Genomic DNA, 24638 nt, shown 5'->3' with positions numbered 1-24638 from the left:
AAATTCGAAAAGTGCGGGGCTACCAAAAATTTTGTTTTTCTTAATTTTCTTGAATACGCTTTGAGTTACAGAGTTGCGGATTGCGGCACAATACGGCACAAACGTAGCATAATGTAGCACAATTCGAAAAAATATGAAATTCGAAAAGTGCGGGGCCAACTTCACGCACGTTGATTAATCTTCACAATTTTCCGTTTCGAAAAGATCCCGGATGCCGCGCATACATATATATATAAGTAACGCGTACGTAACGATCATAATAAATTATGGCCGAGCGACGATCCCGCAAATTCAGGAATCAAGACGGCGCGCGTATCGGCAAACCCGTCGCTCCCGTTTTCCTGCGCCAATATCCGAAACTTTGCAACGGGTCAATCATCTGTCAAAGAAGTATGCGAACGTATCGCGCAGCTTTTTTCATCCGCACTGCGACGTGCTTCACATCTCCGCTTTCGCGTCGACGTCAACGCGTCGCGTCGCGCCGCGTCGCGTCGCGTCGCGTCGCGTCGCGTCGCATCGCGTCGCGTCGCATCGCGTCCCGTCCCGTCCCGTTCCGTCGCGTCGCGTCGCGTCGCGTCGTGCCGCGTCGCACCGCGCCGCTCGCGAATCTGGACGAATAACAGGTTGACGGATACGGGCAGGCTGGTTGGCCGGGTGGGTTCCGCGAGGGAGGTACAGGGTTGAAGCCGGCGATTCAGGGCGGATAGCCAAGGCAAAGTTTCCCGGTCCATTGTTCCGGCATTAGTTAGTTTCATTAATGTAATTCCCGTGTACGAGATGAGAGGGCTCTCGTATTTACTTGGTTTCCTTTTTAGCAATCTATTGTCGGCCTTTGTGTCGGCATACGGCGCCACCGGTGCTCGCATTGTCCCGGGTATTGTCAACGACTGCCTTCAATGGAAATCCACGCCCAACCCCGATCTCTCTAGTACCATCGTCATCGGCCAACGCGCGTATCCGATCGAGTAAATTGATGGTGAACGAAACGAGGCGGAGGAGGGTGGCGGAAGACTGCAACAGTCACCTCTTTCATCATTCGGCGAAATCCATGAATTCGTATCTGAAAGCGCCGGTTGCGCGCCTGTGTGTTGTAACGTTCGTTGAAAGGTTCTTCTAAACGTGGACGAAAACGTGCTCTCTCTCTCTCTCTCTCTCTCTCTCTCTCTCTCTCTCTCTCTCTCTCTCTCTCCCTCCCCCCCTCTCTCTCTCCCTCTCTCTCTCCCTCTCTCTCTCTCTCTCTCTCCCTCCCCCTCTCTCTCTCCCTCTCTCTCTCCCTCTCTCTCTCTCTCTCTCTCTCTCTCTCTCTCTTTGTGTGTGTGTGTGTGTGCGACCAAGCTCCGTAATCGTCGAAAATGACTGCGTCGAGAAGATCCGTGTATCATTTTGCGCATGCTGCAATATTTAATACAAATTCATAATTAATCCGCATGTGTAATATTTAATGGCACGACCTGGGTACTTTGCGGTTAAATATTGAATTTCCGATTATGTTTATCCGGTTTGTTATTGACGAATACATATTATTTTATGTCGGAGGAAAGACTCTTCTGCCCCTCTCCCTCCACCCTTTCTCTCGGTCTCTCTCTCTCTCTCTCTCTCTCCCTCTCTCTCTCTCTCTCTCTCTCTCTCTCTTTCTCTTTCTCTCTGTGTGTCACACATCCGCAATATTAAATTTATGTGAATATTCTCTCAACCCCTCCCCACCGCCCGTCCTCCTACTCTTTTTCTCTGTCTCTCGCTCTTGTAATTATTTCCGTCAGATGCCCCGTTTACACCTCGGCTGTTTGTCAGCGGCGTTTGTGAAAGTACGACAAACACTTTATATTAAAACATCAACTCATGAGCGTAATTCTAATTTATCAAGCTGTTCAATCGTGCTTAATTAAAAGATATAGGCGCGGCAGCTATGACATTTAAATAATTCCGCTGGCACTCGAGACATCAAAGGAACTCTTTCGATCATCGACGGACACACATGCACACACACGCACACACGTACGCAGCTGTTTACGTACGCACACAACTTGGCTCCTCGTGCATTTAATTAAATCGCCGCGCAGAGTTCGATTCGATATTTGAGTAAATACCCAGATTCGACTATTCAAACTTGATTGCGCTACGTCATATGTGCGCTCCGGAAGATACATTTTTATCGGCAAGCGTCCGTATTTTTCACCGCACGGCCAAGTGTCTCCGTACATTCGCCAGAGTTCTGCCAGAGAATTTCGATAGACCCGCCGCTTTAGCCGCGCAACGCCCGAAAGCACTCCTCGTCTCTCCGAAAGCAATCCCTTATCCGGCTTTATGACTTCCGTCGAGTCCTTTTTCCTGCGCCTCCCGTTGACGTCTGACGAAATTAAGAATGTCGTCCGTCTGTCACCTCGCCCAGATAGCGAGTCCACGAATCCCGTGGATCCCCCGCGTAGTTTTTGCCGCGCTTGCGGAAACACATCGGACCGGAACCGCCGGGACACGCCGGGCAAGAAACGCTCTTATCCCTCCCCCGCCTTGGCGAACACGATGACGAATATTTTTCTTACCGTCGCACTTCGCTCGTTGTACCACCTCGTGGGTTTCCCCGGTCGTTCCCGACGGCGGAAAACGATCCCGCTGAAGCCGTGAAAAACCCTCGAGAGGGTCGAAGGCGCGTCTTCGCCGAGCTACTTGACGCGGCTCGACAGCGGCGACATGATTAATTCATTGCCGTCTGAAAATTATCATGCCGATAAATCTAATTCCGCCACGACGCGATCGTCTCGGAACCGCCGGGAGCACGTCTGATGAACGTATATATCGCGAGATCGTGCATTAAGGCCGATAAAAAGTATCTCCACGGGCCACGGGCGTAATTTGCGCTTGTTAACCTTGCGCCTCGGTCGTTTCTCTCATCCCGGAATAAATTCAACGTGAATTTTCGTCACTCTGCGATCGCGCGACACGCGGAGTCCGTTGAAAATCCTTACGCTTAATTATGTACGCAAATTGCGAATGTCTCGAGTGTGGAAATTGGGATGTACATAATAGAAATATTCAATTTCAAGGTACTCCGACGTGCGCCGTCGAGGTGCGAAAGAAAGAAAGTAGGAGAAGAGAATAAAGGGGAAAGGCGCCGATCGTAAATAGCCGAGAGCGGCGCGCGGCGAGTGGCGCGGATAAAGGCCGTGAAGAATCGGCGACTTCCGGCATCGTTGACAGAAATGACGGGCCGCCGCGCGGTTGTCGTCGCGCATGCGGGTGATTCCGGATTTTCGTAAGGGGTCGCCGCCCGCGCCGCCGCGAGATTTACGTCGGGCGTATTTACGAGCGCGTCGAATCGCCGCTTTGAGATCTTTAAATAGCACGTGATCGTGCGAGTGCGCCTTTCGCTCTGGCTGGCTCCTCGGTCTCTCTCTCTCTCTCTCTCTCTCTCTCTCTCTCTCTCTCTCTCGCCCCCCCCCTCTCGAAAGTTCCTTTCTTCTCAATTCTTCGTCTTACGCGAGATGTTATCTACCGTTTCGTACGCGCCCCGCTGCCTCTTTCCTCACCTCCCCCCTCCCCTCCCTCTCTGTGCGTTTCGTGTCCGTCTTTCTAATTGGCACGTTCGTTACGACCAGCAAAGGGTGTCGCGCGCGATTCGTCACGTTTCGCGAGACAAATAACGGAGATGAATTTGCGTACGAATATTTCAAGGTCTCTCACTTGCGCGCACGCATACGCACGCCTGTCGTCGTATCTGTCGTCGTCTCTGTGCGCGATATTTTTGCGTTTCGACTCAGATATGTGTGTTATGAATTAATTAGAGGCGACGGAGATCCGCGCGCGCGCGCGCGCGCGGGAGAAAGCGGACACATCTCTCCGTCTCTTTGAGAGAAAGAAAAAGGAGCGAAGAGGAGGGAATAAAAAAAATCGGAGTCAAGCATATTTTATCATCGTGCAATTTAATTGGGACGATTGCAATGTAAATTAGCCGTTCGTGCTCGTTACACCGCCGGCGAAACGTCGTATCGCCCGCAGGTCTAATTTTACGATATTCAACGCGAACAACCCGTTGAACATCCATAGACAACCCGTCTAAAATGAATTTTTAATTCACATTCCGCCCGCGCGCGTCTATTAAATCTACGCAGAATTTTAATTAACGTCCATATAATTAAAATTTAATTTAGGCCACCGAAGGCCGCGTTGTAGGACTTACTGGAGTGTAAAATTTCGATCCTCTTCTCATTAAGAGGGAAAATGACGTTCGCACGATCAATCGAAAATAATGCGCTCTACGCTATTAACGTTCGAAAATACAATCACCGCCGGCTCGTCACGTGTCACATTCGCCATTGCTTCCTTCAATTCCGGACTCGAACGGCCGTTACAGACATTACGGAGCACAAAGCGCGCGCCGAGACCGGCGATGCTTCTTGCAACTTTTCTCCGCTCTGAAACAGCGGAAATATTACGACAGAAATTTGAGACGCGTCAGAGAGAGGCTGCCGTTTTCGTCCTTTTCTTCGTCGCAATAACTTTGAAAGCCCTCGATGACTCGAGTCATTCGTTGCGCGACGCGATCGACCGACACGCGTGAGAGAAACGGACGAGCGCGCGAAAGAGCGACGTAGCGAATAACACGATGATATTAAAAACATCGAAACGCGAATTGAAAGAAAGGGGAGAACGACGAGAAAAAGGGAGGAGGAGCGAAGAAGCGATAAACCGGCGAGGGTGCCGGAAAAGAGCGGAGAAGGGGGGAGGGAGACAGACAGAGAGAGAGAGACAGAGACAGAGAGAGAGAGAGAGAGAGAGAGAGAGAGAGAAGCGACAGAAGAGAGGAGCGCTTAATTTCCTGTCGCGCGCTTTATTTCATTAAAAAGTCATTAATAATATTACGTTAACGCACGCGCGCTCGCGCGCGCGCGCACGCGCACGCAACCGTGCGGGCGGATGGCCGGGAGGTACGAGGAGATTTCGTCGTCCTTGTTCGTCGTACGTATGTACGCGCATGTACCTGTGTGCGCGCGTACGTGCCTCGTCTTCCGGCGCGATATACAATATTAAACTCTGGTAGCTGCCTTCCCTCCTCCGCTCTCGCCCCCCTCTCCGGCCGTTCTCGCCGGTCTTTCTCCCCGGATGACATTGTTCCGCTCGTTCTGTTCGATGTGCCTCGCACCTCTTCTCCTTCCTCTCCCTCGCCAAACGAGCTGCCGCCGTGAAATATCGCGAACGAACTATTTTTACGGCGCCCCCGCGGGGCCGTACCTTCGAGTTATCCATTATCATTTTAGACACCGCCGCGACGCGCGAACCGCTCGCCCCCCCTCCCCCCTCCCCTCCCGCGCCCGTATACATTTTATACACATACTCGGCTCGCGCTTTTTTCCGCGCTCGCGCGGCGTTTCTTTTGTTTGGGACGAAAATTCGGACGAACTCCCGGGAGCTTTTAAATGTATCATCGGCAAAGCAACGCTCGCGCTCGCGCGCCGAATCGGGCGAGCTCAAAATGAATGAGCGCCTTTCGCGTCCTTTGTAGCCATCGGAGTGGTGGCATAGTGGTTTTATGTATGTAGGTCGCGGAGTTTTCGATGAAATTGTAGCGCGCGCGCGCCTCTGCAACCCTATCGATGATCGCGCGCGAACGTTTGATCTCTCCGCGGTGTAATAGACTCGCAGAGTGACTCTATTGAGTTCGCATTCGGCCCGCGAATATCGCGCAATTAGGCAGCCGCCGCCGCCGCCGCCGCCAGAGCGCGATAGGGCCGCGAGATCGATCGGGGGCAACCTCGCCTCCCCCGCGCCCCACCGCAAACAATAAGATTATCATATCCGTGACGGGCGACTTTGATTCATTTCGCATTGACGCGTCCTCCGCGCGACAGGCGTCGCGCCAAGAAAGGCCGTTTAGCGGGATTCGACGGTAAAAAGAAAAAAAGACAGGAAAAAAAAAGAGGAAAAAAGGGCGGCAGGGGGGGGGGAGGGAGCGAGCGATGCACTTTTTCAATCCGCGTCCGCGGATGCGATCGATCAAATTTCGCGATCGCTTCAATCCAAACACGATCGCTCCCGTTGCGTCCATCAGCGGTACAGGGGATTGTTTTAACGCGCGCCGATAAAACGCGCGTCGGAGGTGAGAACGGGTCGGCGGGTGGATATAGAGATGCCAGTCTCCCGTTCGGGCGCCCCGACCAGAACACGATGTTCCAATTTCGGGGCCACAAAGGGGGACACGCGTATTGCGCGTTAGAACTGTCAGAATCCTTGTCGATCGGCCCGTCCCGCCGGACACCCGTCCTCTCGCCTGCGAAACGTCGATGCCATTAGCGTCGACGGCGTAGCGGCCCCGTGGAAAGAGTAACACGCGGCCGCGCGATCCTCTCCGTGATCTCCGGAGCCGAGAGAGCGAGCCAGCTGGTCGGCTCTGGAGGCGCGGGAGGAGCCCGATAATAATAATAATAATAATAATAATAATGACGACAACAACAATAATAATGGCAGCTCGCTTCTGGAGCGGCGACCTCTCGCGGGGGGGAGGGGAGGGGAGGGGAGGGGGTGCCAGCAGCGACTTATCTCCGCGGTCGCATCTTATTGCGAGATTCGCGCATTGTCTTCCTTTCTCTCCTTTTATGATTCGATGTGCCAGTTCTCTCCGATAGCCATCCTTGCGCGTCGGCTCCCACTCTTGCCTTTCTCACGGCTGCCGCGGAACAGCTGGCAGTTTCGGATGACTTGGTCGTGCCCTCCTCCGCGTCCTGCGCGATAGGATCTCTCGGGCTCGGGGTCCTGCGAGGCGCTCGAATTCGCAAAGGTCAGAGTCGGACTCGTCGTCGAGCGATGGTGAAGAAGCGCGACTCTTCTCGCCCGTCTCTCGCTGCAAAATACATTAACGAGCTAGAATTTTCTTTTCTCAATTCTACGGAGGATCGTCTCTCGGCTCGCACGAATACATACGGCGGAGAACGCGAGCGAGCGAGCGAAGCCAGCGACCGAAGACGTCCTCCAACATCTGCAAGTCAATCCAACGCACTCGAGCGGAGTTTGGCGCTCTTACACGTTTCTTCGCTCCGAGCGTCCCCGCCGCCGAGTGGAAAGCGGAGTCGCCGTAGACGCTGAGTTATGGAACAGCGTGAGCTCTCTAAACGGAGACAATCGGCGGCGTTACACGTCGACTCGTGCGAGAAGAAGAGCAACGTGCACGGAAAACACGCGGCGAGAGGGAGAGTCCGTTAGTCCATGGCTCTCGCTTTTCGGGAAACACGATACCACGTTGGAGGCAGCACTCCGGCCATTAGCTATTTACGGAAACGACTCGGTAAATGGGGCGTAGAGCCCGAGTTGCTTCACGATCTTCGCTCGACCGAGGAGAGAAGAAAGAAGTCGAGATAGGATTCTCCTTTCTTTTTTCTCTCCTTTTTTCCCTCACCCTCCCTAAAGAGAAACGACGGCACGGCGACGGGTGGCAACGCCGAAAGGGTTGCTGCCAGGCCGTGGGAGAAAGCGAGAGAGACAGAGAGAAACAGAGAGAGAGAGAGAGAGAGAGAGAGAGAGAGAGAGAGAGAGAGAGAGAGAGAGAGAGAGAGAGAAAAGGGAGGGGGAGAACGATGCGCTCTTTTATTTCGGCCAGTCGATGCGAGGTCGTTCGAGCGTGCTCCGCTACGTGGAAAATCGTACGCAACCCGATGGCACGGGAGGGAGGAGGAGGAGGAAGGCAGACCGGCAGAAACGATTTTACCCTCTTCCCTCGTCGCCCTCGTTTTTACGTTCGTCCGTTCCGTCACGTTCCATGGGATTCAACGTAGCGGCGGTGGCAGGGGCCAACAGTTGCCGAATGCCGACAGACGTATGACGGAGACGATCCTGCGCCACCAGAAGCGCGCTTTTTTCCAAGAAGTGAATGGGGATCTCGTGCTGGGTCGGCGCGATAAAAACGACCGCTAATGGAGAAAGCCGCGGGTGGCTCAAGGAGAATGAAAATTAAATCAAAACGTCCGCGCTTTTGTTGGGAAATTTCGCCGAGGTGAAACTTTTGAGTTAAGGAAAGTTCTCAAAGCTGTAACCGATTGCGTGTTCATCGACAAAGACGCCTCGACTCTTTCAACGATTCGACTCGCGCGGTCTTCCTTTAGCTTTGCAAAAAAGAACGATAAATATTGTCACGGTAGCTGAACGTCTTTCATACCCCTCATCGATCGTAGCAGCAGTAGCGATACGCCGAAGGATTGAGCGACACGAAGCGACACGAGATAACATTATGTCAGAGCTTTGCGCTGGAAAACTCGTTCTTTCTTTGAGATCGCGAGATTTGCGAAACAGGCAGACAATTTAACGACGATTTCGAATTCAAGCGTTTAAATCGTCACGCGATAGAGCGTATCCGGTGAATCGACACGTTTCGATACTTATTGATCACACGGCTCTCTCTCTCTCTCTCTCTCTCTCTCTCTCTCGCTCTCTCTCTCTCTCTCTCTCTCTCTCTCTCTCTCTCTCTCTCTCTCTCTCTCTCTCTCTCTCTCTCTCTCTCTCTCTTCCTTTTTGTTTCGCACCCCGCGCGGCTCATAAATTTTTCAGAAGCCTGAAAGCTTCGATCGCGTGCACTAATCTCGCGAGCAGATGCCACGCGATGCCTCGCAAAACCGATTACGAGAGAGTAGATCGGTATATATGTATACATATATATATATATATATATACATATATATATATACATATATGTATATATATACGTCGCACGGTAAAAGGACCCCCGAAGAATGGAAGTGGGGCCTTTAAATCCGTCAAAATGCCTACCCGTGGATAAAACGACGGACCTCCTCGCGTGGTGCCTCCTTTCTTTAGCGAAGGGACACTCATCCACCGTAACTAAACGGATTTCTCTCGCCTTCTTCAAATTATCCTCATTGTCCGCGTATCCATCCTCTTCAGTATGTATGGGCGCTCGTATAATGACGAATCGTACGACGCGTACGAGAGACATTGCCGTTCTCTCTCTCTCTCTCTCTCTCTCTCTCTCTCTCTCTCTCTCTCTCTCTCTCTCTCTCTCTCTCTCTCTCTCTTTTCTCGGACTCGACGCGACGCAACGCAGGTCGTCTCGCTCGAGAAATGCTAATCCCGGATGCAACACTCGATGATGGAGCCCCGCACGCGTGCACGTCTACGTGGAATACATTCTCGCAAATTTTTTTTCTTATCCTGTATATCGGGACGTAGAACGAACGTCAGGCAAGGTGAGAGTACCAAGACACACACCTAGCGTTGGCCATTCTTCTCGCTTTGGTCGCTAAGTACGAATATTCGGGTGCATGTGTATGTGATATTCTACGTCGGAAGTTTCAATATTCGCGTCTGAAGGCCAAAGCAATAAGAACGGCGAGAACTGGTTCCGTGTCCTGCATTGATGCTCGTACTTTATGCCCATCAAATTCCAAGTTCCGTTTCCCTCATACGAGCGCCGCACGCAACATTGTCTCACTTTGGCAGGCAGAAAGGCGTATTTCGCTCTCGATGCCAGAGACTAGAACTAGGCTCCAACTAGCACGATAACAAAGCGCAACGTAGCGAACGGTTGTTGGGAAATGAACGATTTGAAAGTCAAAGTTTCGACGATGCCGGTCGCGTCATACATGCGCAGGATTCTTGTTAGCGTTATTAACCCTTAAAGGTTACCATGAATGAAATCTTATCCCATGCGAGTTTTGATCTTACTAAGAAACGTAACTACACTGACAATATTAATTTTATAGATATTTATTCGTGCTATCAGTAGCGATGTTATGATAAAACAGATCAATTCTCGCATATATTAGATTTCGTAATTAACTCCTTCCGATGAAATTTACATAGCTCAGAGCAGAATTTGAAAATGAAATATTCTCTCGCTCTTTTTAGCGGTTTTAAAATGTTGTCATTTAAATTTTTGAAATGATACATAGTTTGGTGCTTGATGCACATAACCTCAAATAATCAGTAATGCTCACGATGGCTATCAACAGAGAAAGTATTTGATACGCGACGCATTCCGCATTTCATTTAAACAAAAACGCTTCTGGAGCTGTCAAAGTGATTTATGGCGAAAATGCTGCGACCGATTGTACGTGCTAGAACTAGTTTGAACTAGTTTTCGAAATGGTGACTTTGATCTTCGCGACCAACCACGCCCCGGTCGGCCAAAAAAGTTTGAAGACGAGAAGTTGCAAAATCTACTGAATGAAAATACGGCACAAGAACATGCGAAAAATCTGGGAGAAAGCCAGAAAGCTTCTTGCGATCGTTTACGTTGTGTGGGAAAGATACAGAAAGAAGAGAAATGGGTTCTGCACGAATTAGCCATTGACATAAAAAATCGCCGATTGACGACCACATGCGTTACCTTGCTCGCTAGACAACAAAAAGAATGATTTTTTGCACAAAATCGTAACTGTGACGAAAAATGAATTGTGTATGAAAATCCTAAACGCAAAAAATCATGGGTAGACCCTGGTCAACCGACAACATCGACAGCAAAACCCAAACGTTTCGAAAAAATAGTTCTTCTCTCTACATGGTGAGACCAAAAGAGTGTGCTGTACTCTGAGCTCTTGGAACCGGATAAAACCGGATTAAAGCAGAGATTTACCAAGAGCAATTGATACGTTTGAGCGATGCAATTGAGAAAAAAGGCTATTTACTGGACAAGGCAGCCGTAAAGTCATCCTGCTGCAAGACAATGCTAAACCGCATGCAGCAGAAGCTACAAAGGAAACCATCTTATATTTAGGTTATAAAGTTTTCCCACACGAGGTTCTCCAGACTTGGCTCAATCAGATTTTCATTTGTTTCGGTCGATGCCAATACGCGTGCGTCTGACACACATTTTTCAACAGCTGACGACGTACGAAATTTCATCGATGACTTTATGACCTCAAAGCCAGCAAGTTTCCATCCATGATGGGACTCGGAAACTACCCAATAAATGGCGCGAGGTCATCGATAACAGAGGAGAATATTTCATTGATTAATCCCGTTCTAATGATTTTTCAATGAAGATTGCAAATTATCGAAAATCAGGGAGAATTAACTACCGGACACTATACTTCGCCATAAGCGGTAGCAAGAAAAGTTAATTTCATGTGATATCCGATGATAGCTCTTAAGGGATTAACGATGCGTTCACTTGTGAACGACGGGGGCCCTGCGCGAGTGAGAACAAAGTTTCGTCTTCTCGCAGCGCTGCGTTCCACGGCCACGCTCGGGGGGCGCTGCCGAGGCAGCCGAAGAAGACATCTTGATGCAAATTTCAATCAGCCTCGTTCATCGCGACGCAACGTCCGCCTAATGGCCATGCTAATCGACGTTAATCCGACGACGGAAGCCGCGCGGAAGCGCGCCGAGCTCCGAGCCGGCGACGAGCTCATTGACGAGCCTCGCGCGAGCGCTTCCAGCCCGGCCTGAAACAATGGCACCTCGTGTGTGGTCCGCGCTGGAGGAGCGCGAAGGCGACTCTTCGCGCTCCGACCGGTGTGGTCGACCAGCGGGACCAGCCACGGTCGCGGTTACGCTCGCCCTCGTCCGCTGGCAAACGAGCAAGCTGCGCCTCTCCGCGGCTGCCCAGCAGTCGCAGCGCAATCCCCGAAGATGCCATTTCTCGTGGGTGATCTCGCAGATATCCGCCAGACAAGATCTTGACATTCCGCGCGGCTCTTCCCCCCTCGACTGCTGCGACGACGGCCGGCCGGCCGGCGAGCGGAACGAGCGGAAGTGAATGGGAAAAAGGATAGCTCATACTTAGCGCGGCACCTGTTGAATACACAGACGCGCAGACCTCTCCATCCATCGTACCTCGGTATGATCGGTAATTATCTGCTCGCGCATCATCCGTCGCCCGCGCGAACGCGCTCGTCGCCGCCCGCCCGGAACGCCTCGGACGAAGAGCCGTCGCCGAGGAGGCGACGCGTTCTCGTCCTTCTCGCTGGCGCAGAGCGTTCCTGTTATTTCGCGCTCGCAAATCTTGCCTACTGCACCTCGCCTATAATCGAACGCTCGCCCATTAAAAGATACCCCCCCGGCGCTCGATCGTTATTCAAAAAGAGAGGAGGACAGCGAGCGGGAGAGAGAGAGAGAGAGAGAGAGCATCGACACGCCGAATAACGCACAGCTCCATTTATCCTCGTTGCTCGGCCATCAAGGTCAGGCGTGATCCTGTCACGTCATATATCATCGTTAAGACGTACCGGGAATACCAGTTAAGGGTTAAAAGCAGCCTTTATCAATCCGGGCCGAGCCCTCGGGGTCTTTCTCATACGTCTATCGGACCGTTCCGCCGGACGTGCATTTCCATTAATTCAGCCGCCTGCTATAACCAGACTTTAAACGGCCGGCTAGACGAGAGAGAGAGAGAGAGAGAGAGAGAGAGAGAGGATGGGAGGAAAGGAGGAAGAGAGCCGCTGTCTTCTGCAGAACTTTCCGCCGGGGAAACGGTGTTTGCACGGGGACGTACACAATTGCCGGGCAGGTCGCGAGCGAGCCGAGTCATCGGCGACCCTCGAGCGAGGTCATTCTTCCGGTGACCAGCGAGGAAGCCATCTCACGGGCCCTGTGCGATGGACGCTTCCGGGAAAAGCGTCTCCGGAATGTCATAATCGCCAGGTAGGTGCCAATGAGTCACGCTCGGCAGGCCAAAGAGGAGCCGCGTAGGCACCGAGCGATGCTCGCAGCGGAATCCCCGGCAATTTTCTCGTCCCGCCGTCGCCATCGACATCGCCGGCCGAGGACGATCTCGCTTCTTCTCCGCTCGCAAGTCGATCGTGCGCCAGCCGGGCCGCCAAACGATCGCGATAATTTGAGTCGTTCGGCCCGACTCTGCCGTGTAATGACAGTCGCCGCAGGCTCGGGGGAGGAATTCGTGGGAGGCTCAATTTCGTCAAATAGCCCTCCACACGCAGGTACGAGCGAGGAAGAGAGTGGTGACGTCGGCCGGCGGACGAGCGAATTCCTGCTCGACTCGCCGATCACACGCTTGCTGTTGGACACACACACACACACACACACACAGTGATCTAACTTGCGACGCACGATATATCATGCAAATTTATCACATCCACGAATAGTCGCCATCGTCGGCCCGTCGCTCGAACGTCCCGACTATTTATCACGAGCGCGCGATCTATTAATATTATTTGAGGCCTTTCCTCGCGAAAAAAGGCATCCGCAAGCCGGCCGGTGAATCGGTCCGTGCGCTCGCATACATTACGGAGATGCCGCGTGCGCGGCGGCAATATCGCGTCACGAAGAGGACGAGGGGAACCGGGAAGCGGACCGGGGCGAGATGCGAGCAACTCGCGGAAAGTAGTTCTCGCGCCACGTCGCGAAATACCGCAGCCGCGGCTACTAACGAAGAAGTCGTGATTGAGATGCATAGCGCGGCGTGAGCGTATGAAATTCCGCCTAACACGTACGCGGAAAAATTGTAATTCCCTCGCGGGAGCCGCCGCGCCGCCGCTGCATGTATCTCGAGCGAATTCAATTTTGCCTTATATGCAGATACATAACCGACCCGGGTCACTTTAATCCCCTCAATGGCGCTCATTATTCTTTCAAGACCATTTCCAAGAGGCATTTCAATGCGAATAACTTATGTACGTGCCGGCAGTCACCTGCTACACCGCCACTCGAGATGCTCTCGAAGCTTTCGCCCCTCACCCCCACCCCCCCCTCTCTCTCTCTCTCTCTCTTTCTCTCTCTGTGCACGTGCAGGTGCATTGTACTCGGGCGATCGCCGAAGTTGGGATCGCTCGCGCGTGGGAGGCTAAGAGAAGCAGCTCAAGCTCGAGGAGACGGTGTTGCAGCGCGCAGCGGTGATGCAGGCGGGAGAGAAGAAGGATCTTGACTGGCTCCTAAGGTCAGGTCGAGCTAGGAGGTGGTATTTCGCCGACGGATGATCCGGCTTTGGCCTTCACCCGCGCGCAACCCGCCCCCGCTCCCGCCCCCTTTACCCGCTCTCCGCCTTTCCTCCCATTAGCATTCGCCCGGTCTGCAGATAATTACATGGAGTTGTAACTCCGGAACCCCTGGCACAACGACAGAGGAGGCAGGCGGGGGAGAAAGAGAGGAAGAGAGAAATAGTGGCAGGACTGGAGTATTTGCAGTACCGGGCTGGTCATTAATATCGTCGTGACTCAGTCCGAACCGTGCGAAATCGATGCCCGATCAAGAGCGGTCGATTAAGATGACCGCGTTTGCCTCGCGCGTTCTTCAAATTAGATCCGCTGACAAATCGATGTGGTGCGCGCTCGCGTCGATCGTGGATGATGTCTACACGGAGGGAATTTTGCAGTAAAGACTCAAGTAGAGGAACCTTCCGTGTTTCGCATGTAGCACTTACACAGGGTGGTGAAAAAGGTCGGACTCTCTGACTAACTTTGAAAATATGCAAGATAGGAAAAAATGTTAAATAGAGAAGTTGTAGGATTTTAAGTAGGATTTTAACCACACAGCAATACTAGTATGACCTTGAACGGCGTCATCAAGGTTATGGGAAGGTCACTTTGAATTTTTTAAATGGAAACCCCCATTTTTTATTATATTATCTTTTCCCACAAATTAATTTAAGCAACTTTTGTCTGAAATATTTTTTATCTAATATTTTTGAGATATTCAAGGAGAATTTGGTAATTTTTTTCAATATTTGGCTTACGATATCTCGATAATTATTTGTCGGACTAATTATTTGTCGGAAGAAAAAGTGGTACTAGGCTCTTTTGTTTCATTTAGTTTCAAGAATATATACAATAGTGCCTGTTACAATAGTAACCTTAACTTTCGTCAACTAGCTGACCTTTGGAAATTTCCAAATCATGGCAGGTAGAAAAAGATGATAACATAAAAAATGGAGGTGCCCATTTACAATATTAAAGTTGACCTTAATTTGATCTCTAAATTTGATTCTTAGATCAAGTTCTCAAGTTCATCACTATATATTCATTTTTAAATCCTAAAACATTTGTATTTAACATCTTTCTTAAAAACGTCATCTCTTCAAGTTAATTTGGTAGTTCTCATCTTTCTGGAACACCCTCTATATCAAGTAACAAAAAAAGAGTTTTGTCGCTTGAGCGTAAGTCGTAGTTTGAATAACCGTTTACGTGTATAATAACTCGTTACTATTTGTTCGATCGAGTGATAAATTTCATATTTTTGTCCATTCATCCATAGTATTACTCGTGCGTGTTTGCTTTACAAATTCAAACTTGAGATTAACGCTGCGCCGAAGCTTCTGCAAAGATTTGTACCGCATTTGGAAAAGATGCGATAACATCAAGAACTGCACAGAGATGGTTTAAAAAATATGATTCAGGCGATGAATAGAAGCCAGATGATAAAAACCATTAAATTTAGATACTGATGAATGGAGGACAATAATTGAGACAATAATTCAAATTTAGCGCATCAGATGCTTGCTAAAGAGTTCCGAATGAATAATGAAACAATTAGACTTTACTTACGCAAGATGGTTCAAAAATTATTTTAAATAAAAAATACACTCGGTTTTATTTACGCCTCCAAAAGCAACAGAACTTTTTCGGTCACTAGATATTATAGGACCTGAGGTCTGTTATTGTTAAAAGAAATGTTAAACATTGTCCACCGGCAGTTCTTTCTTTGTAGAAGACAGGGGAAATGCGCTAAACGATCTCATTTGAGCGATTCTGGTGGGAAGGTACTTCGTAAGCTTCATTTCTTCGTATTTGTCCCGTCGTGGAATGAACTCAGTCGTTGCTGTCGCAGCCTCTGCTCTCGCTGTTCGTCATTTTCGTCTTTGCACGCACAAACGGAGAATAATCAATTGACGGTGACACGTTTCCGCACCCTCGTCTCGCCTCACCTCGCCTCGCCTCATCTCGCCTCGCCTCGCCTCGCCTCGCCTCGCCTCGCCTCGCCTCGCCTCGCCTCGCCTCGCCTCGCCTCGCCTCGCCTCGCCTCGCCTCGCCTCGACCCGACGCGACCCGTCCGGCTGTTGAGATCCTGCTGTCTCCCGCACTTAGTGCATCAGCTTGGATCTTTTTATTTAGTCGCGACGGAATGTCCCCGGCAGAACGCAATAACCGGTGACGGCTGAGAGAGTCGAGTTGATATTACCGGGGGTGTCTTTTAATCTAAGGCATATCGGGTGGCCCGCACACGCAAGAGTGTGCGTACACACGTCACCTCGCGAGCCAAGGGCACTTGGAGCAACTATTCGAGAAGGGTGAGGGAGAGAGAGAGAGAGAGAGAGAGAGAGAGAGAGAGAGAGAGAGAGAGAGAGAGAGAAGGAGGGGGAGAGAGGGCTCTCTGTATAACCACTCTGTGTATATACTCCCGCGTTGCTCGCGCCATTCACCCTCCCCTCCTCTCTGAAAAGATTGATGGTGACACCGCAGGGGCAAAGCGCAAGTCTCATCCGCATAGGCGAAAGAAAGTTGAAAGTTTCCCGGCCGAACATGCATCGGCCCTTAAATACCCTTAAATTTAATGATGGCCAAGGTAGAAGGGTGGCGTGCGGCCCGCCATTCCGAACTTTGCCGTTTCGGTGGCCGTAAAGTTTTAAATGCGCGGAAACGCGGCGCGGCGCGCTGGCGCGAGCGCTTAATTACCAAGTGAATGAAAAGAAGCGGAATGATGGAAGTCTCTCGGGCGGTGCCGTGTGACGGACAGCGCTCGATTAAAATATAAATCACCGCCGACGCATATCGTGCGTCTTTACGATAACGCGCGCGCGCGCGCGCGCGCGTGGGGAAGAGAGAAATGTTAGTCACAGCTGATATGATTATCGCCGCGCGTGTTTGACAATAATCTATTTTAAACTGTGCCGTACCTCTCGTTCGGCGTAACGCGCACTTGATATCAGCCGGCGCGTGCGCGTTTGCCGATAGAGAATTAGTTCCTCGTATTTAATTAATCGTCGGCTGGGCTTTATTGCGGGCGCGGCTTGTTACGGCGAAATGGCGACATTATCGAATGTAGAACAGGTCGCATTATACCTCTCTTTCATTCCGGGATCGCTTTTGTCCGTGACATCGTGGACTAACGAATCCATTCGCGTGCGATCGCGCGCGCGCGCGCGCGGCTTGCAGCGCGGAAGACCCCGAAATGATTTCGCGATACGTGTACTCGCGCACGAGTAATGCCGGCCGATAGTTCCGATTGTTGTCGATTCTTCGCGCGACACCAGTCAGTTACGTGTAATTATTCTCGGCCGAATCATCGCGCCACGCAATCGCTCTAATCGGCCTTTCCATTGTTTCAGGTACGTACATCACGCGTTTCCGCAGCGGCGAAACGAGTCGACAGCGCTAGCATGAGCAACGTCACTCCGTAAGTTCCTCCGATTCGCCGAAACTTCATCAACTTCCCTCAAAATATCGAATTCACGTTTCCTTTCATTTGCAAAGGAGCAAAAGAGACAGCAAAATGTATCATCCGTGATATTCTCGCGAATGCGCGCGAAAGCTGGGGCTTTGTTTTTAAATCTGAAATCGCGCCGATCGCGCATGAGAAGGATCCACGAGAAGGAGGGTCTTCTCGAGCGGGATAATTAAGAGGCGGTTAGTCGTTCGCGAGTTCGTTACAATGTTCCCGCGGTCAAAACAGGAAACGGGGGAAGCCCGCGGAATGCAGCGGCGGCCGCTCGTGTTTAACGAGATGCACGCAGCAACGGCCCTCGAAAATTAAAAGGCAACCGTAGAAAATCTGGCCTGCGAGCGCGCGAGGGTCCTCGATACGAGTACGGTAAACACTAGACTCGGGAATCCGGGGGCCTCCTAACCCTATACCTGCCGCGACATACGGGAGGCGTCGGGGATGGCTGTGGCGGTCGCGCGCGAGCAGCAGCGGCTCGCGTCGAAGGACGAGAATCCTGTCGCGGGCCTACAACCTGTCCCATCCGTCTGCATCTGTCCTCGATTCCATCATCAACGGCGGAGCTGCACGGCGACGGGATCGCGCTGGGCTCTCTCTCTCTCTCTCTCTCTCTCTCTCTTTCTCCATCCCTTTCTCTCGTCGCGCCTCTTAACAAATTGACTCCATAAGGGGCGGTGATTTCGCCGCAAACAGGATCGCCCGTTGGTACCCGCGACATACGGCTAAGCCGGCGATCGGCAGGCGAGGAATCGTCACGCTCTTCGACCCCTTTGCCGACGCACGCTTCCGTCCGATCGTGTGCTCTTTCTTTCCTTTTTGTCCGCCTCGTTTTCTTTTTTCTAAGACAAGCTGTGTGAACAAGCGTAACACGAATTTCCTGTTACGTCCTTAACGAGTCAAAGCGGAGCGCAGGCGGCGATGAAGCTCGAAGACAGGTAATTCGTAGTGGCTTGGAAATGAATTGCGTCCCTCGAACATTCGGGGCACGACCGCGACAAGCGGCTTCTGCTTCTGCCGGCGCGGCGGCTCTGAGAAAAAAGGTTTTGTTGGGTTAACAAAACCTTTGTTCTCAGAGCCGGTCGCACACCAGTGACGAACGGTTTGTTAACGTGTTAATGGGACAGCAAACGATTTGTCGTTTATGAATTGTCGCTCTGACCAATAATTTTATAATGGGAACGAATGGTATTGTTATGCTGATCCAAGTCATAAATTTTTGATTTATCGGCGATACAGAAGATGAACAAGGCTTAGAAATTGGGTATCAGCGAATCAGTTGCATTAACTCTGCCTCATCAACGTATAATATATAGCAAAATATGTAAAGTACTCGATGAAGCCGAACATGCGATGCTACACTAGCGCGTATCATAGTTAGCAGATAATTCAAATGTAGCTTCATTACGTCTAATCAAATATTGATAGACAAGAATTAACAAAATAACAATTCCGTGTGTGTGTGTTTTGCAGGAATTCGGGGAAAGAAATAGAGCAACGCATTGTTACATTAATCTTTATTTTCAGCACGACACATTATATAAAATTAACAAACTATTGGATAAGGTTAAATAAGGTTAAGGGGAATATACATACAAAGGCCGTACTGCAAACGTACTTTTATCAATAAGAAAGTCTGTAAAGATGGTTCGCAGCTATTTGAAAAAGCTTATAAATCGCTTTAAGAGGTGCTTTTATCTAAATATGAGACTTCAGAAAATGGACCGCAGAAAAGTCACGTACATATATACAGGGTGTCTGGGATCTTGTGGAAACGAAAAATTATGAAGAAAAGTCACGTACCATTTTGCAAGAGTCGCAATAGTTATTAAGTTATTAATGATTGAAAATGACCGCATCTAGAAGCTCTTCTACTTGATAATTTGAAAATTTGCGCACGCTTATTTGTAAAGTAAGGTAAAGGACTTTTTCGTTCAGAATGACCTAATCTGCAATCATATGACGGCTATTATGTCTAGCGACAAGTTCAAGATTCAGGATTCAAAGTTCAATATATTCATATCTATCGCTAGACACAATAGCCGCCATATAATTGCAGATTTGGTCATTCTGAACAAAAAAGTCCTTTTACCATTTTGCAAATAACTACGCAAATTTTCAAGTTATCAATTAAAAGATCCTGGTTATTTTCATTAATCATTAATAATTTAATAACGACTTTTGCAAAATGAGACTTGATTTTTCTTCTCAGTTTGATCTGATTAATCTTCACAATTCTCCGCCTCCAAAAGATTCCGGACATCCTGTATATTACGCTATTACGACGTTGCTATTCTTTTTACCAGAAGTTGTACATCCAATAAACACACATCCCCAGCGATGTGTGAACCACCTGCTAAAATTTCAAATAACGAAAACTGATTGCGGTGACTGTTTGATTCGTTCCTCGCACAATTATCAAAAAAACAGCAAACGTTCACTTCTTGCGACACGACGAAATTATTCTTTTCAATGTGAAAAAGCAGCCGGATGTTGAAATGGACTTGGATACTGTCGCGCTTGGATTGGATTTTTGAATTTTAAAAACGAGATAAACGGCGAAGCACACAGAGCACAATTGTTCGCGGAGACTGCGACGCGTGAAATCGCCCGCGGTTGTTCCGATGCATTAACGCTTAGGCATTACCCGCGACGTCGCGCGAAAACGCGATTGCTTTCAACTTGTTGTTGTTTCGTGACTGCAGATATCGCGCGTCGTCGAAAGAATCGCCCGCAAATGACGGTGTCCCGCGATAGGGCGGGGAGGAAGGACGACGTGCGCGGTGCATATCACTTACACCTCGATATATCGCGGCGAGAGAGCGGCTTCGTCGGGAGGACGAAGGGCGAGCTGTGCGTGCAGATCACGAGAGATACCGCGGATAATGCGGATAATCGGCGGTATCGTCGAGAAAATGTGCCATTACGACGCGCGGATAAAGTGCGCGCACCGCGGGGGGGGGGAACAATCTCGCGGACGTCGCTCGGCCGCGCTGAAAAATCGTCGCGCGGCGCGCGTCCGCGCTGAAACGAGACCGTCCGCCGAATTAAAAATCACTTAGCGGTTAGAAAGCTCTAGGGATAATTGCGAAACCGGTTCCACGTCCGCGCGCGTCTGGTACCCTTTCTCACGAGATTCATCCCACGCATTGTGCACACATTTGTACTTCTCTCCCCCTCTCTCCCTCTTATTGCCGGACAAAGCGCATTTATATTAATACCGCGCGTTAACGCAAACCGCGAGAATGCGAGGATCGCGGCAAAAATCCTGATGCAAATTTTAGCCGCGCCGCGCCGGGCAGCGGAACCATCTATTTATTTATTCCCCGTGCGACATCGAATCGTTGGACGAGTAACGCGGCAATTGATAATCGCTCGCGACATTTTGCAAAATCGACAGTCCCTCTCGCGAGCTGCGCGAGCGAGGCCGAGGGCGAGACACCTCGCGGTTGTAAATAAGATGAAATTTCGCGTCGGAGAAAACTCGCGCGTCCGTCTGCGCGCAGGAGTCGCGGGAATTGATTTCGAAGTCTGGAAAACTCCGGCGGAGCTGCGAGCGACTCGACTCGATTCGCGGCCAAGATCTTCCGATTGAATTGCGAATAGGACGCTAGTCCGCCGACGCGCGAGAATGAAATTGCTCGATCGTATCTCCGTAACGTTATTATATCGCGAAATCGAACGGAAGTTCCCGAGATTACTGGCGGATTACTTTTTCGAGAGGAACAGCAGCCTCGGAGATCGAGAGACGAGCAGATGCGCGTGGTCGCCTCCGAAGCCACGCGCGAACCTGCACGCGGGAAACGGCTAGATTAAGTTCGAGGACCGACATTTCGAAACGCTATTCGCACTTTGTCGAGCCGTCGGGAGCGGAGGAAGCCCCATGTTTATGCAGCCGGCTCGTATCCGCGCCATAAAAGATCGCCCGTGAAAGACAAGCGATGCAGAACGCTTGGACACACTCCGTGTTTATGGAAGCAATTTTCCGGCATCCGAGACAAATGGCGTCCGCAGGAGCCTACCGGGCGGCCGGAGGAGTCCTCTCTGTCTCTCTCTCTCTCTCTCTCTCTCTCTCTCTCTCTCTCTCTCGATGTCGCACAATACTGAAGTTTTGTCGGTTCGCCAAGCGCGCGGATCTTTTCGAGAAGTGGAACCCCTCCAGCGGTGTTTACAATGGCCCGCTTAATGACCGTTCGTCGCCGTTACACAAACGAATTCCGTGCAACCCGAAAGAAACCTCCCACGAAGACGAAGAGGCTCTATGGTTTCGCAGCTTTGTAGTACACGCGTGAGAAAAACGAACTCGACATGTTCAAATACACAAAAATGACGATGACGCATCGCGAGATTCACTCGTCGAAGCTTCGCGATAAAAAGGGAAACTTATTAGATTAGTGCGAAAATAATTGCGATCTTTATTATTTTAAGTTTGGCGCCGATTTTTTCAGTTATCTTTTGTTATCTTTTATTATAGTCATGTAATATATCATTGTAAACGATGAAATTGGCACTACTGATTTCAGCTTATGTCTATTGTTTTCATTATTTAGTATTGTCGGTCGGGATCAGAGTCGTGGAAAAGATGCAAATTCGTGCAATTTTGTTGTATGAGTTTAAATTTGAACGTAAAGCAACAGCGACTGCTCGAAATATCAAATTTGCTTTCGACTAGGAGTCAATTAGCGAACGTACAGCTCAACACTGGTTCCAAACATTTCGTGATGGAAACGAAAGCCTTGAAGACAAGGAGGATCGTGAACGGCTTTCAGCTATAGACAATAATGATTTAAAAGGAGAATTACACGTGGAAGGCCGTTTTCACGGCTATTTTTACGAATTTCTTTTAACAGAAACGGTAAGAACAACGGACTTGAAATTTTCACAGTGTATTCATTAATGTTCAAAGTATAAAATAAATTTTATTGAGTCATAAGAATCGATCCAATTTGTAATTAGATAGATAAAAATGCAGTTATCCGTTTGCGAGCTCTGTTTGCTGTCGATATAATTCCGGGCCTCTCACTACTCTGAAATCAAAAACTGAGAAAGATTTTTAAAATATATGGTTGCCATTATAGCCCATATCAAAACGAAGGCAGTGAAGTCAAGTTTGGAAAAATAATGACTGTACAAAAAAAATTATCAGAAATGAAAGTTTTCTCAACTTGTAATCTTGTTTAAAAAAAATGAATAAAATAAAATATAACATGTGTTCGAGGTAGGGACGAAAATTACATGTCTACTGTATATTGTGTAAAAATTTCAAGTAATTCAGTTCAATAATTTTTGCGTAATCGTGTCGACAGTTTAAGAAAATGGTGTTTTCAGATAAACGCATTTAAAGTTTTTTTATGTTTACTTTCCATATAGATAATAACAATTTATTTTATACTTTGAACATTAATGAATATCCTGTGAAAATTTCAAGTCCATTGATCGTACTGTTTCTACTAAAAAATTTGTAAAAATAGCCTTGAAAACGGCCTGCAATTCCCCCCTTCAGAACCATTATTTCAAGTTGTTTGTTGGGAGAATAGTTTTTATTTTAGTTAATAAATTTAACGTTCAACTGATGTATGCGTTTTTATATTCGATACTCAAAAACCGCAATTATTTTTGCATCAACCTAATACATTCATCAAAGGAAGATTTTGCTATCTCTTTGATGGGATTACAAAGCTATTGTGTTTCTTGAACTGCTTAAACATAACCAAACGATTGATTCGGAATTGTACCGTCGTCAATTGGACAAATTACACGAAGCAATAAAGCAGAAGCACTCAGAACTGGTGAATTAATTTTTCACCGATGAGGATCGGAAGTTCTATGCGGCCCGAGTCATGAAGCTACCAAACGGATGGCAAAAAGTCATTGAATTAAACGGACATTATATTATACAATAAAGTTTCTGCATTGTATGAAAAAATCGCTTCCCATTTGCATGGAAAAAAGAACGACACGACTTTCTTGCCAGCCTTGATTGGATCAAGAATAAAATTTTGACGCAATTGTTTCTCCGCAGAGCGCGGCGCTTCTGTCGATCGAGTGTCTCTTTTCATCGATACGTACGCGAGTAGAAAACCGTATTACGTCAAAATTGCCGGGTACAACGACACGTGAAAGAAAATATCGACGCGTGTAAAATCCTGGCGGAAAAGCGGCGGTTAAAATCGACGAGGCAGGTCCAAAGGAAAACCGGCCGCGCGTTCGCGAGCGCGCGGCCGGTGGGCGACCGAGAGAGAGAGAGAGAGAGAGAGAGAGAGAGAGAGAGGGGGGGGGGAGAGAGAGAGAAAGAGAGAGAGAGAGAGAGAGCACGAGCTCGAAGAAGCAATGAGGGTGGTCTCGTGACGAGCCGATGCAGTGTTCGCGTTTCGTCACAGGTACTTGGAACACCTGAAATCACGACGCTCGACACTCGGCGAGCCCATCGCTCGCTAACGACTCAATCGGACACGCATATAAGTCCGAGCGGTGGGTGCTTGACCGAGTTGTTTGTTTTTCCAATTTTCCGCGGCCCAGGTAAATACCGGCCTCGGCAGTTCCACGGGCCATTTCCCGAGCTGACAGTGTAGCGCTGAGGAGTTGAAAGAAGGACGAGGCGACGCAGAGGGAGGAGGTTAATTTTCCCAGAGAAGGAGAAATTAGGGTCGTCGAGCCGCAATCCAAACATCCCAGTCGGTCTAGTTCTAGCCGACCTAGTCCTGTCCCACCTTGAATCCGACGTTCTTTTCAGTCGGGACGCTTCGAGAATAAGAAAGGAGAAGAAAGGCTCTCGCCCACGGCGAGAGATGTTGCTTTTCCGGGAAAGGACTCATACAGCAGTCCGAGCTTAGTCGCTCACCGGTCGCGAATTTTCACACAGAGGACCTACTTCAGGCCCAAAATGCAAATACCTGTCGCAGGATAACGCACAATGCGCGCGCTACGAATGAAGTAGCCCGGTAGATCGAATCTCAACAGCAGCGCGCGGAGGACACAGCCTCGGAAAACTGTAGGTTCTCCTTCCCGGCCGGGAACAAACAGGATAAAGCCGGATTTGCACTTTGCGTCTAGACGGCGGCCGGCAGGACGTCGCCGGGCTTCCGACAAATTTCGGCCGAACAAGGATTATTAGGACGAGTCGCAGACGGGGCTGTGTAAATACCCCGAAAGCGCTGAAGAATGTTGCGACGGAAATTCGGGTCCAGCCGCAGTCGAACGAGCAGTGTGGCGTCGCGATAACGCGACATTCGAGACAACAGAGATAAAAAGGGAAACACAGGAACACACAGGAGAGCCGCCGTGTTACGTGACGAGAAACAATCGTTCTC

At 49.6% G+C, this 24638-nt stretch overlaps 1 protein-coding gene across 3 annotated transcripts in view; it reads left to right on the top strand.

Moving 5' to 3' along the window:
• Positions 1–24638, top strand: part of Ten-m (teneurin transmembrane protein Ten-m) — a 787615-nt gene that overhangs the window by 629776 nt on the left and 133201 nt on the right. Inside the window, exon 1 of one of the 3 annotated variants that reach the window (XM_025303698.1) lies at positions 17266–17286. The exons of the other annotated variants lie outside the window; for them this stretch is intronic. The gene's annotated coding sequence lies outside the window, so the exon portion shown is untranslated. Of the gene's footprint in view, positions 1–17265; positions 17287–24638 lie in introns of those variants that run through there. 3 annotated transcript variants of the gene reach the window in all.

Source organism: Harpegnathos saltator, unplaced genomic scaffold (genome assembly GCF_003227715.2).
Source record: "Harpegnathos saltator strain DR-91 unplaced genomic scaffold, Hsal_v8.6 scaffold562, whole genome shotgun sequence".
NCBI classification, from domain to species: Eukaryota; Metazoa; Arthropoda; class Insecta; order Hymenoptera; family Formicidae; genus Harpegnathos; species Harpegnathos saltator.
This window is presented reverse-complemented; position numbering and strand designations above follow the sequence as displayed.